At 35.9% G+C, this 13079-nt stretch overlaps 1 protein-coding gene across 5 annotated transcripts in view; it reads left to right on the forward strand.

Moving 5' to 3' along the window:
* LOC150096464 (kazrin-like) overlaps positions 1–13079 on the forward strand; it is a 686592-nt gene that overhangs the window by 585948 nt on the left and 87565 nt on the right. For 4 of the 5 annotated variants that reach the window (XM_090408269.1, XM_090408270.1, XM_090408272.1 and 1 more), the window contains one exon: positions 9158–9265. The gene's annotated coding sequence lies outside the window, so the exon portion shown is untranslated. Of the gene's footprint in view, positions 1–9157; positions 9279–13079 lie in introns of all 5 variants that reach the window. The other variant, XM_090408271.1, reaches the window with a different exon arrangement.

Raw genomic sequence — 13079 nt, forward strand, 5'->3', positions numbered from 1 at the left:
TAGTAAAGAAAGAAAGTATTACTAAAGTTGGATTAATTAATCTAAAAAATTCCTCATCTTTAACTAAAGAAACTTCACTACTAAAATTGCTATCTCCTGTAGCCATTTTACTTGAGTCAAGATTTATTTTCTGGATTCTAAAATAATTCTAAGATAACCAATAATAAAAAATAAAATAACCAATCCTGTCGACTGCGTCATTGTTTAAAAAATAGAGATTTACTTTTATTTATATAGAGAATATTATCATAATATTAATCCTACTGGCTGCGCCATTGTTTAATTATATAGGATTTTTAATTGTTTGATCTCTTTATTTCTAACAATTATTTTCTTTTATTTCGGATTGTACCTATATATGCACAAGAGTTCACTCCAATTGGTGCAATGACCTCTTTTTTTACTATTTCTTTCAGAATCCAAATAAATCACTGACTCAAGACCAAAATACAAAATAAACACTTTTAATAAAACAAAAACAATATATATATACACTTCAAACAATATTACATAACTAACTACAAATTTAATTGGATCCAAGGCCTTTTTAAAAATAACTTACACTTAAGACTAGACTAAACACTTTGTTTTCACAATGACAAAATGTTCATAGCCAGTTTCTGTGTCAAGGCCCTTTTCTGAAGATATATGACTTTATTCTTCATTTTCACAGGATCCTTTCTCATCACTCATGTAGCACACATTAATTCTTCCTAACTTAATTCTGTCTTCTTTTTAGTAGAAATTACAGTTAGATTCGGCATCCTTAATACAGATGAAACTTCCTAATCAGAGTTTTCTCGAACATTCCTTTAGAACGTAAATAGCAATTTCTTCTTTTATTCACTAATGCTTATTGGCAGTCTTAACTCTTCCACTTTAAAAAATTCACAGTTCTACGATTTCCTTTTCGGAATCTACTACTAATCTTCCAATTAGCGTTTCCTCGAATATTCCTTTTAAAACATCTATAGCAATATTTTCTTTTATTTGTCAATACTTATTCCACTTTGAAACTTCATAGTTCCACGATTCATTTTTCGGAATATACTATTAATTTTCTCCGACTGTCACATAAAAAAACTCAATTTCCTCTGAATCTAAATATCTGCTGGCCTGTGTTCTAATTTCTTCCCGAACACTCTCATGTTTCCTCTCGTTACTCAGATACCGAACGCTTTCTGTCAGCTGTCAATCACACATCAAACTTCTCAGCGAGCATGCGCACTCCATGAAAGTAGCAAGCGAGAAACTAAATATAATGGCTGACACGGTATCTCCGTTAGTGACAAGAGAATGTCTTCATAAAACACAAAACTTAATATTTTTAACTACTATAAAAGTTTTTAAAGTAATACAGCTATTCAAATCTGGCAAGTACATAAATTTTTTAAATGCTTTATATATCATTTTAACAAAATAATTTCAATAATGGGCACATCGCAAGTGCTGACAATGCATATTATGAAACCAAAACTAATAAACATACTAACAAACGACTCGTAAAAATATTCAGAATTTTGAATTATGATTATTATTACAAGCACCTTGAGAACTCACTGAGAATTGCAACTACGTCCATTGAACCAAATATCGAAGCATTAATGTCTCAAAAACAATGTCAAACATCTCACTAATTTCATGTTGCTGTCTTGTCTTTTACTTTTATAATAAAAAAATTCATGAATTAATGAAGTTTAAATTATTTAAATATGTTAACTATATATTCTACGTTTTTTTGCTCATCACCTATCGTTAGTGTTAGTGTATTTTATGTGTGGCCCAAAACAACTCGTCTTCTTCCAATGTGGCCCTGCGAAGCTAAAAGGTTGGACACCCCTGATCTATATCACATCAGTTTCATATGCTATATTTAGTCTGCTTCTAAGAAGTTGCAGTTTTCCTGGACTGTTTACTTATTTACAAGAACATTTGTGTATTTTGTATTATTACAAAACTCGATTAATGTTGCTATGTTAATCTGTTCTTTTGTTATTTATTTTCACAATGTTTGATGACAACATAGAAGGATAAGAAAATAATATTTATTAACTTATTTGCTGATATTTCATTGGTATTATATCCAGCATCTTCAGAGCACAAAAACAGTTTGTCATATGCGAAACAATGATTTGGTATAATAGTGGGACTAGTTTAAAAAAAAATTTAACAGACAACACAAGAAACTACAGTTCTAATTAAGCACCATCTATGTTGGAAAAAGAGAGAAAACAAATATTAATTAGATCTTAAAATGCCTGTCTCCTAGATTTTTGGTGAATTTATATAGCCATACTTGTTGAAGTTTGGAGTATGCTTTAACCCTCCAACCGGCTGGGATGTATATACATCCAGCTAAATCTGGATACGATTCAGTACACCTGTTTGAAAGAACATGGATAAGAAGTGCAGTTTGTCTGTTCTGTGCTTTAGGTGGATTTATCCTTCACTCTGTAGAGAACACTTAAGCAGATTATCTCGTGAAGCTGAGTCTCAGTTCTCTATAACAAGGAACGCAGTTCCTTGTTTTGTGCTGAGCAACTGGACTCTTTGTTATATTAGAGAGACTAAAAATATAGAAATTATTTTTATTTTCTCTTTTTATTGTACAGTTTTAAATTCTAGGACAATATAAATCCTTGCATACTTTCTTCACTTAAATATTGCATTACCTTGGAGAACTAATGTTTAATGTTTTTGTGCTAATTTTGTCTGATCGCTTACTCGACAGAACGCTTTCTTTGTTTTCGAAGAAATTAATTCATGATAATTATTTGAAATATTATTTAAAAAAAAACCTCCTGCCGACATAAATAGAAATAGAAATAGATAGAAACTTGAAATTTAGGGGCATATTATAAAGGTGGTGAAGGTAACACAGAGGATTGCTGCAATAATGAGAAGGACGCTAACCTGCAGAGATAAAACAGTTATCATTCCGTTGTATAAGACCCTGATCAGACCACACGTAGACTATTGTTCTCAGATTTGGTCCCCAGGATTTGAAGGGGATAAATTAACTGTGGAAAGTGTACAAAGGCAGATAACAAAGATGGTTTCAGGACTGTACAATGATAGTTATGAGGATCAGCTGAGGGAATGTGGACTGCAGAGTTTGGTGGATAGACGGAGGAGAGGTGATATGATTGAGACTTTTAAACTGTTTTGAGATGGTTACAGGGTTGACACTGGGGAGTTCTCTCGCTTGGTTGAGCAGCCAGAAGGAGTGATGACGAGGCCATCCCTGGAAATTACGAAAGGAAACTGTGAGCAAGAGGGTGCAGAGTGGTTACTTTGCATGGAGGGTGTTGAGAGTTTATTTTTCACTTGGTTAGACTATAATAAGTTTAGTTTAATCCTTTATCCAAGTGTGAGCAAACAAAGTTTGCGCCTGAAAGTATCTTCAGGACTGGGGTAAGGTAGTGCAACACCAGGCAACTCGTTGCAAAGGTGGAGAAAGCTCTCATCACTCCTATCTCGGTATCTCCCATAGTGTAAAGCACATTCCTTGCGGATATGTGTAATGCTATGCATTAAGGCAAGGGCCACTACCCATACCGGTTTCGACCTTTATTGAGGTCTCGTCAGTGGGAGCCAGGCCCAGTAGTGGAGATACAAAGGCAGAAGCAATGAGAGGTCATCCTAACCTATAGGAATTGCCAAAGGGTGTGCAATTTGGTAACTCCTATAGGTTATGAAGTTGAATATTTTGAGAATCTTTTCCAGTTTTGGTGAAAGAGAGCTGATGTAAGGCAAGGAGATGAAGGCTCTTGGGGAAGAGGGATCTTCAGAGGTAGTTGAGTGCCTGGGGGAAAGAAATTTATCAATTTTCTTTGGAGAGAAACAATGGTTTCTCTCCAACGAAAATTGAAAATCTTCAAAACGTGCTTCACTACGCTTCCAAAACTTCATTCATTACTTAGCAAACCTAAACAGAAACATCTTCCTACTCAGTTTCCAGGAGTATACAAGATTTTGTGTGATTGCGGAAAGCCATACTATGGACAGACTGCTAAATCCATCCTTCTACGTTTGGATGAACACCGTAGAGATATCTCCTATAACAGGACTAGAGCTAGCGCTCTCTCTAGCCACGTTCTCTTTTCAGCTAACTCAGACGAAAGCCGCCAGCACATTGTAAACTGGACTTAAACTGCTAACATCCATGTGTGCTACGATGAACTCGAAAGAAAGATTGTCGAATCTAGGGAAATTTCTCTAGATTCCTCTCATATCAACAACAGCCTGAGTTACAATCTCTCTGACGCACACGTTGCTTCTGTTCAGTACTGGTGCACTCGCGACAGCACGTAGTATTCGTTTGTTTGGAACTCATACTTGCATTTTTTTCAAACACGCTACTGTTTTTTTTACTTGTTCTGTTAGTACAATTTTAAGTCTCTGTAATTTTTTATATACTTCTTTGATTGTGATACCTGAGGATGTTCATGTAACGAAACTAGTAAACTAGTAGTATCTTTGTTAAATATATCTTGTCATCTTTTCTCTCGATAATAGTCATTAAACCTTTTTTATAATATTCCAACCGAGTAAAAATGAATTTTGAAAAAAAAAAAAAAATATATATATATATATATATGTATATATATATATGTAGAAAGTATTTTACCTTGGGTATAATAAATGTTAAGAATACCAAGCAATTTTTAAACCTGGTTTTACTCCATTTCCCAAGTAAGCAAAGAGACATAAATATATATATATATATATTATGTTGATCCCACACATGAAAAGTTACAAGACCTATAACACTACAGTGTCACGTGTTTGCAAGTTATTAAGGAGAAAAATGTAGCCTATTGATGTTTCTTGAAGAGTGGAAGGTTGTACTCAGTAGGAAAAACAGTATGTGGGAGATTGTTCCAAAGAATAGAGGTGAATAGAATGAAGTAAGCTGATGAGCAGTTTGTTCAGTGTGTTCAAAGATGGACAGTGTATGGATGTTGGCCAGTGACTGCTCTTGTTCTTCTATGGTTAGAAAAAAGTGGAGAAATGGTAACAGCCAATTCAGAGTAGCAATGCCTATGAAAGTACCTATAGAAAAGACCCAGTGCTGAAACAGAGTCCCTATGATAAAGCGACTGAAGTGAGTCTGTGAGGAAAGGATTGTGTATTAAGTCCTCTTCTGAATATTATTAAGAATTCTTAGAGAGGTCTTGGGTGCTCTATTCCAAATGTGGGAACATTACTCCAAAGTTGGATAGATCTGAGACTTATAGAGTGGTAGGAGTTGAGAGGAAGAGAAGTAATGTTTAGAACCGAAAAGAACACCAAGCTTTTTTAGAGGCTGAGGAGGCTATGTGAGTAATATGTTTGTGCCAGGATAAACTGGATGTGACAGTCAACCCAAGAAGAGAAAGTTGATCTTGAAAGGAAACTGGAACATTATCAAAAATGAGAGGGGATGAGATAGGATTTTTTCTTGTGGGTTATAAGGCAGGCTTGAGGTTTTTTTAGGCATTGAAATTTACTATATTGTCTTCACCCTGTTTCAGGATGTTGAAGAGGTGAAAGATCTTGAGGCATGTAACATTAGGGTGCTACAGGATATTGATGAAGAGGAATGAAGGGCACTGTCATCGGCAAAGCTGTGAATAGGATTTGAAGTTAGAGAGATGTCATTGATGGAAAGGAGGAAGAGTGTGGGTGAGAGCACAGAACCCTGAGGCACTCCAGCATTGATGAAGAAATCTGATGAGAGGAAGCTATCCTCCATGACACACACAGTGAATGACCAGTGGGGAAGCTGGCAATCCAATCACAAAATATAGAAGGGAGGCCATAAAATGGCAGTTCGTTCAGGAGGCCTTGGTGCCAGACACAATCAAAAATCTTAGAAATATTGAGAGTGATAACATGAGTTTCTGCAGATCTTTCCTGAGTCTAAAGGTGGGTGAGATTAACTAGGAGGCTGGCTGTAGAACAAGAATGGCACAATCCATATTGGTGATTGCTAATTAACTGATGAGTCTTTGGGTTATGAAGAAGCTGGTTGTTGGGACAATAGATGGCTACTTTTGTCTTACTGGCTGGATGTGGGCTTGCTTCCATGCTGCTGGGGATAGATGCCAGTAGAATATGAAAGTTTATGTAGATGATACAGGATGAGTGTCAGTTCTGGAGCACAACTATAGGAATATCATCTGGACCAGGAACCTTATTAGTATCAAGATTAATGAGGGTTTTTCTGATGTCCTTTTGGTGAAAGTTCAGAAGAAGTATGGGAGGCAATTTTGGTCGTCCAGGCAGGAGTTAAAACTGATACAAAGAGGTCTGTTTTTTTTGTGATGCACCTATCTTGCATCCTGATGGCAATATGGCAATACCATATTGCCATCAGGATGCAAGATAGGTGGCAACGTGGAAAGGCAGAAGTTATGCCCAACATCCTTAGCAAGGGACCAAAAGGCTTGACTTCCAGTTGAGCAGGAGTCCATTTCATTGCATTTCATTTTTATGAAGTCTGCTTTGGAATTATTGATAACTTTTTTACATATGTTTCTAGCAGTTGTGTAAGCTGAATGAGAAGCTGGCGTTTTTAATTTAAGCCATTGAACATAAGCTTCATTTTCATCATGAATGACAGGCAAATTTTTTCAAATTCCAGAGGTCATCCCAGTTGACACAATTATAGTGCCATATGTATGAGGCTGAGGGTTGCTGGGGCAGAGGATGAACTGTAGAGAAGGAGACTTGAATGAGATTGTGGTCAAAGTTGCCAAGGGGAGAGCAGAGCAGACATCCACAGCATATTTGGAGAGAGAATTGGTTAAGAAAAGGTCAAGAACATTAGTAGAATGAAGAGGATTGTCTGTTATTCTGGTTGGTAGATTGACTGATAGCAAATGATTCAGCTTTCCTACCAGCGTGATCTGTGAAGTTGGAATAGGGGAGCCAGTTTGTGTTATGGACATTATTCCCCAAGGAGGACAATCTCACAATTTGGGCAATCAGTTTGTAAATCAGTCAAGTGATAGGTATTCAAAAAGGGCAGCAGGATTGTCAGATTTAGAGCAGTAAAAGTAGCAAATGAAAGCTGTAAAGTGAGGTAAGGAAACTTTGAGCTAGAGCAGATTGAAAACTGGGGCTTCTAAGTTGGATTGCCTTTGACAAGGGTATCAGATTTCACAAAAGAATACATTCTGCCCCCTTTTTTGCAAAATGCATTGTGTAGGATGTAGCTGAGATAGTTGAGGTGGACTGTGGTCATGGAGGATATCAACTGAGATTCTGTTAGGAAAAAGAGATCAGGTTTTGATGGATGTCACTAATCTTTGTATAACACCTTGAATGTTGATGAAACGAATATGGAAGTGTTCCTTATTGGAAAAAAATTTGGTAATATTTTGGGTAGTTGGGCCGTATTTTTATTATTTGTTCCAATTTTTTTGTTATAGTTTTGATATTTACATTTTTTTTATTATTCTTTTTTATTGAATGTTTTTTTTTTTTTTTGTATCTGCAGCTAAAGCTCTAGTATTTTTATGATTGACTTTCATGTATAGGGTGGTTGATTCAGAAAACAAAGAGAAGGGGCATGCAGCCAGGGTAAGGGACTTGTACATAACACACATAGGAGCACCCAGACTCGAGTCCAAGTGTGTACTCGGACAGTGCTCCCTTGCATACCATTGACCCAATCTCCCTCCAACAGGTGCATTACCATCGGGTTTGGTCCCATGCACTATCTGGCAGCCAGCCTGCGAAAAACTGTTTTACTACTGTACCCTCAAAAGGATTAGAAACTAGCTCCTTGTTTGAAAATGATAACAGTAGGATGTAGCAAGGCCATCACCCAAACTGCATGTGCAAAGAAAGGAGGGACAGAAAGTAGAAGCCTCTACTCTGGAAATGAAACATGGCAGAAGCCATTTCACACCTCCAAAAAGCAGGGTAGTAGTGTTTTGCTAGGCATGAAAAACATCTACCACTTAGAGGTCTAGTTGACATTTCCTCACAACTAAGGAAGATGACATTTAAGGCAGCAATTCTTGCTCCACTAGAGTCCCATTTTTGGAAACAGGCTGTTACCATGGGAAGGTGAGGAGGACTGACTGGGAGAGGCTTTATATTGCACAGTTTATATAGTGAATAAAGAGAATATTAGCCTTTGTTTCAAAAAAAACATCTGACTTTAGAAACTAATTCTTTATTTCTGGGATTTCAGCAGATCAGAGTTATTTATGAAAAAACATGTACATCATCAATGTAAATATGCAAAATAAATGTACCCTCAATACATCTTCATCCAACCATGTTTCTCTTATATAATTCTTTTTTTTTGGGGGGGGGGGGAGAAGTTATCTCAAACAGTGCCACAAATTCTAGTATTTTCTCCCTCTCTGTATGTATTTCCTATACTCCTGTTTAGCTCTCATCTCATTCTACTAAATTCCAGATATACCTTTAACTTTTCTGTTTCTCCCAGTTTGTTCTGTTTTCTCCAAACCCAGATGAACCCCATATCACCAACTATTCACTGTTCATAGTGATCCCTCCACACAAGTACACACATTACTACTTCCAATGATCACATTCCCTGCTAGATCTCTTTGTCACTACTATGTTGCATTTTTGTCTCTTTTATACTCTAGTGATGGTGCTCAGACCACAACAGAAGCAAGTATAAATTACAGTTAAAATAAAATTTTTATATTTATTACATGTACATAATAATTGCTATATAATTATAAAGCTGGATTTTGCTCTGGAATCCAAATGCACTTTTAGCCACTTCAGATGTCCAAGAGATTAGCTGGCAATAAGAAATAGTCAGCTACATACAAAGTGATTAAACATATCTTCATTTTTTTCCTAGGCATTTTTCATCCCAGGGGCTGTATTGTTTCAGCTTAGTGAATCTTTACCAACTAACGTGATTTGATTATCTTAGCTGGTAATGGCATTTGAATTGATTGGCATAGATTATTTTGTTGGAAACTAGGTGTATGAACTATGTAGAAGTGGCTATTTGGGGTAAGAGTTATGTTTTTCACTTTAATGACTTGTCATTTTTAGTATTAATCTTGTCATTAACCACTTATGGAGGCCTTTAAATTTTAATTAGCCAGAAAATTACTACTCTAACTGGTTCATTAATTTAAGTTGTTTTTTTTTTTCTCTCGTGACTTTTTAGATTATTCTTTTAAGAATGTGTTTGTCTATTATTGATGTCCTCAAAAGTTGGCATATTTTATGAATCACTCAACTCAAGTCCAACAACAGCTCACAAAGAAGAAATAAGGTATATCATTTCAGTAAGAGTTTTTTGTAATCCACTAAATGCATTTAACACGGTGATATAGCTAATCTTCACCCATCTGAGTAAATTATCAGATAAGTTTCCTTCTCTTATATGCTATTTTAATTTGTTAATTAAAAGGACATTGTTTTACTATAATAATGTTTCACATTATTATAGTGAAAGTGAAAGACTATGTTTGTCATCTTCCCAATTTAGACCTGTTAACTAATAGGTAATATTTTTTGTTTGTTTGTTTGTTTGTTTGTTTGACTGACTGAATTAAAATGAACATTTGTCATTTAACTGAAAAGGAATTAGTTAAGTTAAAGCATGCATCATAATAGTAGAATATTATATTTTTTTTGGAAATAGTTTTTTAATTTCTCTGTTGACTTTAAAATTCAAATATCACTGAGCAATAAATCAAAAATTGTTTACTATCAGATATTATTAACAGATTGATAATAACAGATATTATTAACACATTGGAAATGTGTTAATAATATCTGTTGAGATTACTGCTCCTCCTATAATTCATATCATAATCTCATCCAAGCTTCATCTCTAGTGGAATGGTCTCTCCTCAACTATTCACAATTTCATGTCCCTTAGCACCACAATGCCAGGTGGGAAGATCTCTGAAGACTCTGCGATGCTAGATTACCATTTGCATTGTCTAGATCCAGATACTTGTAATTTTTTATAGTATCATGCTTCTCATCACAAATTTTGCATAGCTGACCAAGGCGATCACTTCCTTGTTTACCTGGAACACTGCATCACATCCTGTGGCCTTCTACCAGAAAAACCTCAGAAGAATCTTGAACAATATGATCCAACAATTGGTATTACACTTCCATCAGTTTTGCTCAAGAGATGTGCTCATGAACTTACAAGGGCGGTCTGAAAAGTTCTTGGCCTCGACCATAGATGGCGAAACTATCAGCAAGATTTTTTTTCTTCTAAGTTGGTACATCTGTCATAAGCATCCATGTGAAATTGCAAGTCATTCTATCAAGTAGTTTGTTTTATACAGCTGTCTGAAGCAAAAGTGTTGTCTGTATCTCTTGAAAAGGATAAAATTGAGTATCATGTGGTTATAAAATTCTTTCTAACCATAAAGAAGGTTTAATGCCAAAAAAAATTCATTTGAAGTTCATAAACGTTTATGGGCACTCTTTTCCTTCATTTTTGATAATTAAGAAATGGGCTGCCAAGTTTAAACGTGGCCATACCAGCCTTGAAGATGATCCACATGAAGGACATCCAAAAAGTGTAACAACATCAGAAATCATTGATCAAGTGCATGATATGGTATTGGATGACCGGCGAGTCAAAGTTTGTGAAATTGCTGAGACTATAGGCATTTCAAAAAGAATGTGTAGGATATATTTTGCATGAAGAATTGCATATGAAAAAGCTTTGCACAAGATGGGTGCCGTGCTTGCTCACAGCAGATCAAAAATGCACTCGCATGAAAATCTCTGAACAGTGCTTGCTTGGAGCATTTTAACAAGAATAAAATTGATTTTGTGCATCGATTTATTACTATGGATGAGACTTGGATTCACCATTACACACCAGAATCCAAACAGCAGTCAAAACAGTGGACAGAAGCCAGTTGTTCAGTGCCAAAGAAGACAAATTCGGTTCCATCAGCAGGAAAGGTCATGGCATCAGTGTTTGGGGATGCTAAAGGCATTTTGTTTATTAATTATCTTGAAAAGGGTAAAACAATAACGATGGAATATTATTCCGATCTTTTAACCAGACTAGATGAAAAAATTTGTGAGAAAAGACCCAGTTTGCAGAAGAAAAAAATCATCTTTCATCAGGACAATGCACCTGCCCACGTGTTTTGGGAAAATTAAGGGATCTGCACTATGAATTGTTGGATCATCCATCCAATTCCCCATATTTGGCTCCCTCTAATTTCTATCTCTTCCCAAAACTAAAACTCTTCCTCGCTGGTCAGCATTTTTCTTCGAATCAAGAGGTAATTGCAGCTGTAGAGGTGTATTTTGCAGATCTTACTGAGAACCACTATAGGGACGGGATAATGGTGCTACAGCATTGCTATGTATTAGTCTTAAGGGAGATTATGTTGAAAAATAAAAATAATTTTAAAATTATAAATTTGTTTTTTCTTTGTTACGCCGAGAAATTTTCAGACCACCCTCCTATTCTACATCATCTCTACACTATACCATGCTCATCTGCCATCAACCCATAGCATGGAAACAAGTCCATATGCAGCCAGTTCCAAAAAAAAAAAAAAAAATGTTATTTGTCTACCATCACTCTATGGACCTGTTGCTCTCACCTCTGTTTTGTCCAAAGTAATGGAGAAGTTCAATTACAGTCAACTTCAACACCACCGATATGCATTTTGTCAATCAAGATCCACAGCAGATCCCCTTGTATTCATTGCCTATTGCTGAACATGTGGCACAGAAAGGTTTTTAAGAAACTCTGTGATATTGCACTTGACATTTTCAAGGTGTATCTGATATTAATTGGGGGGGGGGGGGGGTTCTCAGTAAAATGTAAATTCTCCACCCATCCTACTCATAACAACAAACCTTGCAGTGCTCAAACATGAAACTTTAAAATTATCTATAGTTAATATTCTAAACACTGATCTCCATATCATCCTTCACTGCTGTAATAACAACCAAGTCAACTTCATTGCTTCCCAAAAGACAGTTTCTCTTTTTTTCTCACAAAGACTAATTCTTTTCTTATCTTTGATAATGATACAGTCAAGACCAAATCTCTCTTTCCAGACTGACTCTTATTCCTGGCATTATCACATTGCTTCTATATCATCCTTGATTTCTAAAAGGCTTGGCATCCTTTTTGTACAAAGGTTATTTTTTCATCTTTCCAGCTTCTCACAGTGTACAAATCCCAAATCTGTCCAACTTTGGAATGCTGTTCTCACAATTAGGGTGTCACACCTAAAACCTTTCTAAAAATTCATAATGCTGTTCAGAAGAGGGTAGTTTAGTTGACTGACTTTGACGACATTCCCTCAGATTCTTTTGAAGCACTGTCTCAGTCAGTGTTTGCATTGTATAGCTATATCTATGGGTGCTGTTCAGTAGACCAAGCATTTGTCGTGTCTTCCATTTCTGCTAAACTTGCAGTAACATGAGCAACAGTTATTCTTCTTCTTCTTCCTTTCCAGCCTTATAGGCCAAGTGGCCTGTTCCAGACTCAATTCCATCTTTTTAAGGGTCTTCCTCTGCATAGAGTACCTTTTGGGTGGTAATTTAGAATTTGTTTAGGTATTCTGCTTATTATTATTATTATTACATGACACCTCCAAGGACTCATTGCAGGAGGGCACGCTACTTCACTAAATACATCTTACCCCCTCCACTACTACTTTATTCTTCTAGTATGACACCACAAATATCAATGCCATCCATTGACTGTCATCACCAAAAATGGTATTTTTTGTCTGTAAATTGTGTTTTGAAGGCCAATTTGTCTGTATGCAGGATGAAAGACTCGAGTTTCCAAGATAAAAACCCTGCTACCTCCGTATGAGATAGGCTAACTCACCTTCAGTTGGAAAAGCCCATATGAGGGTTCCCCTTATTATAACTACAATCAAACCCAGGTCTTTTTCCAGTTGAAGGCACAATGTTCCGCTGTTTTTCCTATGGTGCTATGGAGGCAATTCCCCATGAAGTATTTCTCAAAAAAAACCTACAACCTTCAGCTCTTTAGAAAGAGCATCAACAGATTATTTTGTTCTCAACTCTTAAAATAGAATATTTTTTATTTAATAAAAAAATATTCCATT

The sequence above is a fragment of the Typopeltis vanoorti genome, chromosome 18 (assembly GCF_054136105.1).
Source record: "Typopeltis vanoorti isolate ZY-2024b chromosome 18, IOZ_Tvanoo_1.0, whole genome shotgun sequence".
In the NCBI taxonomy this organism is placed as follows: Eukaryota; Metazoa; Arthropoda; class Arachnida; order Uropygi; family Thelyphonidae; genus Typopeltis; species Typopeltis vanoorti.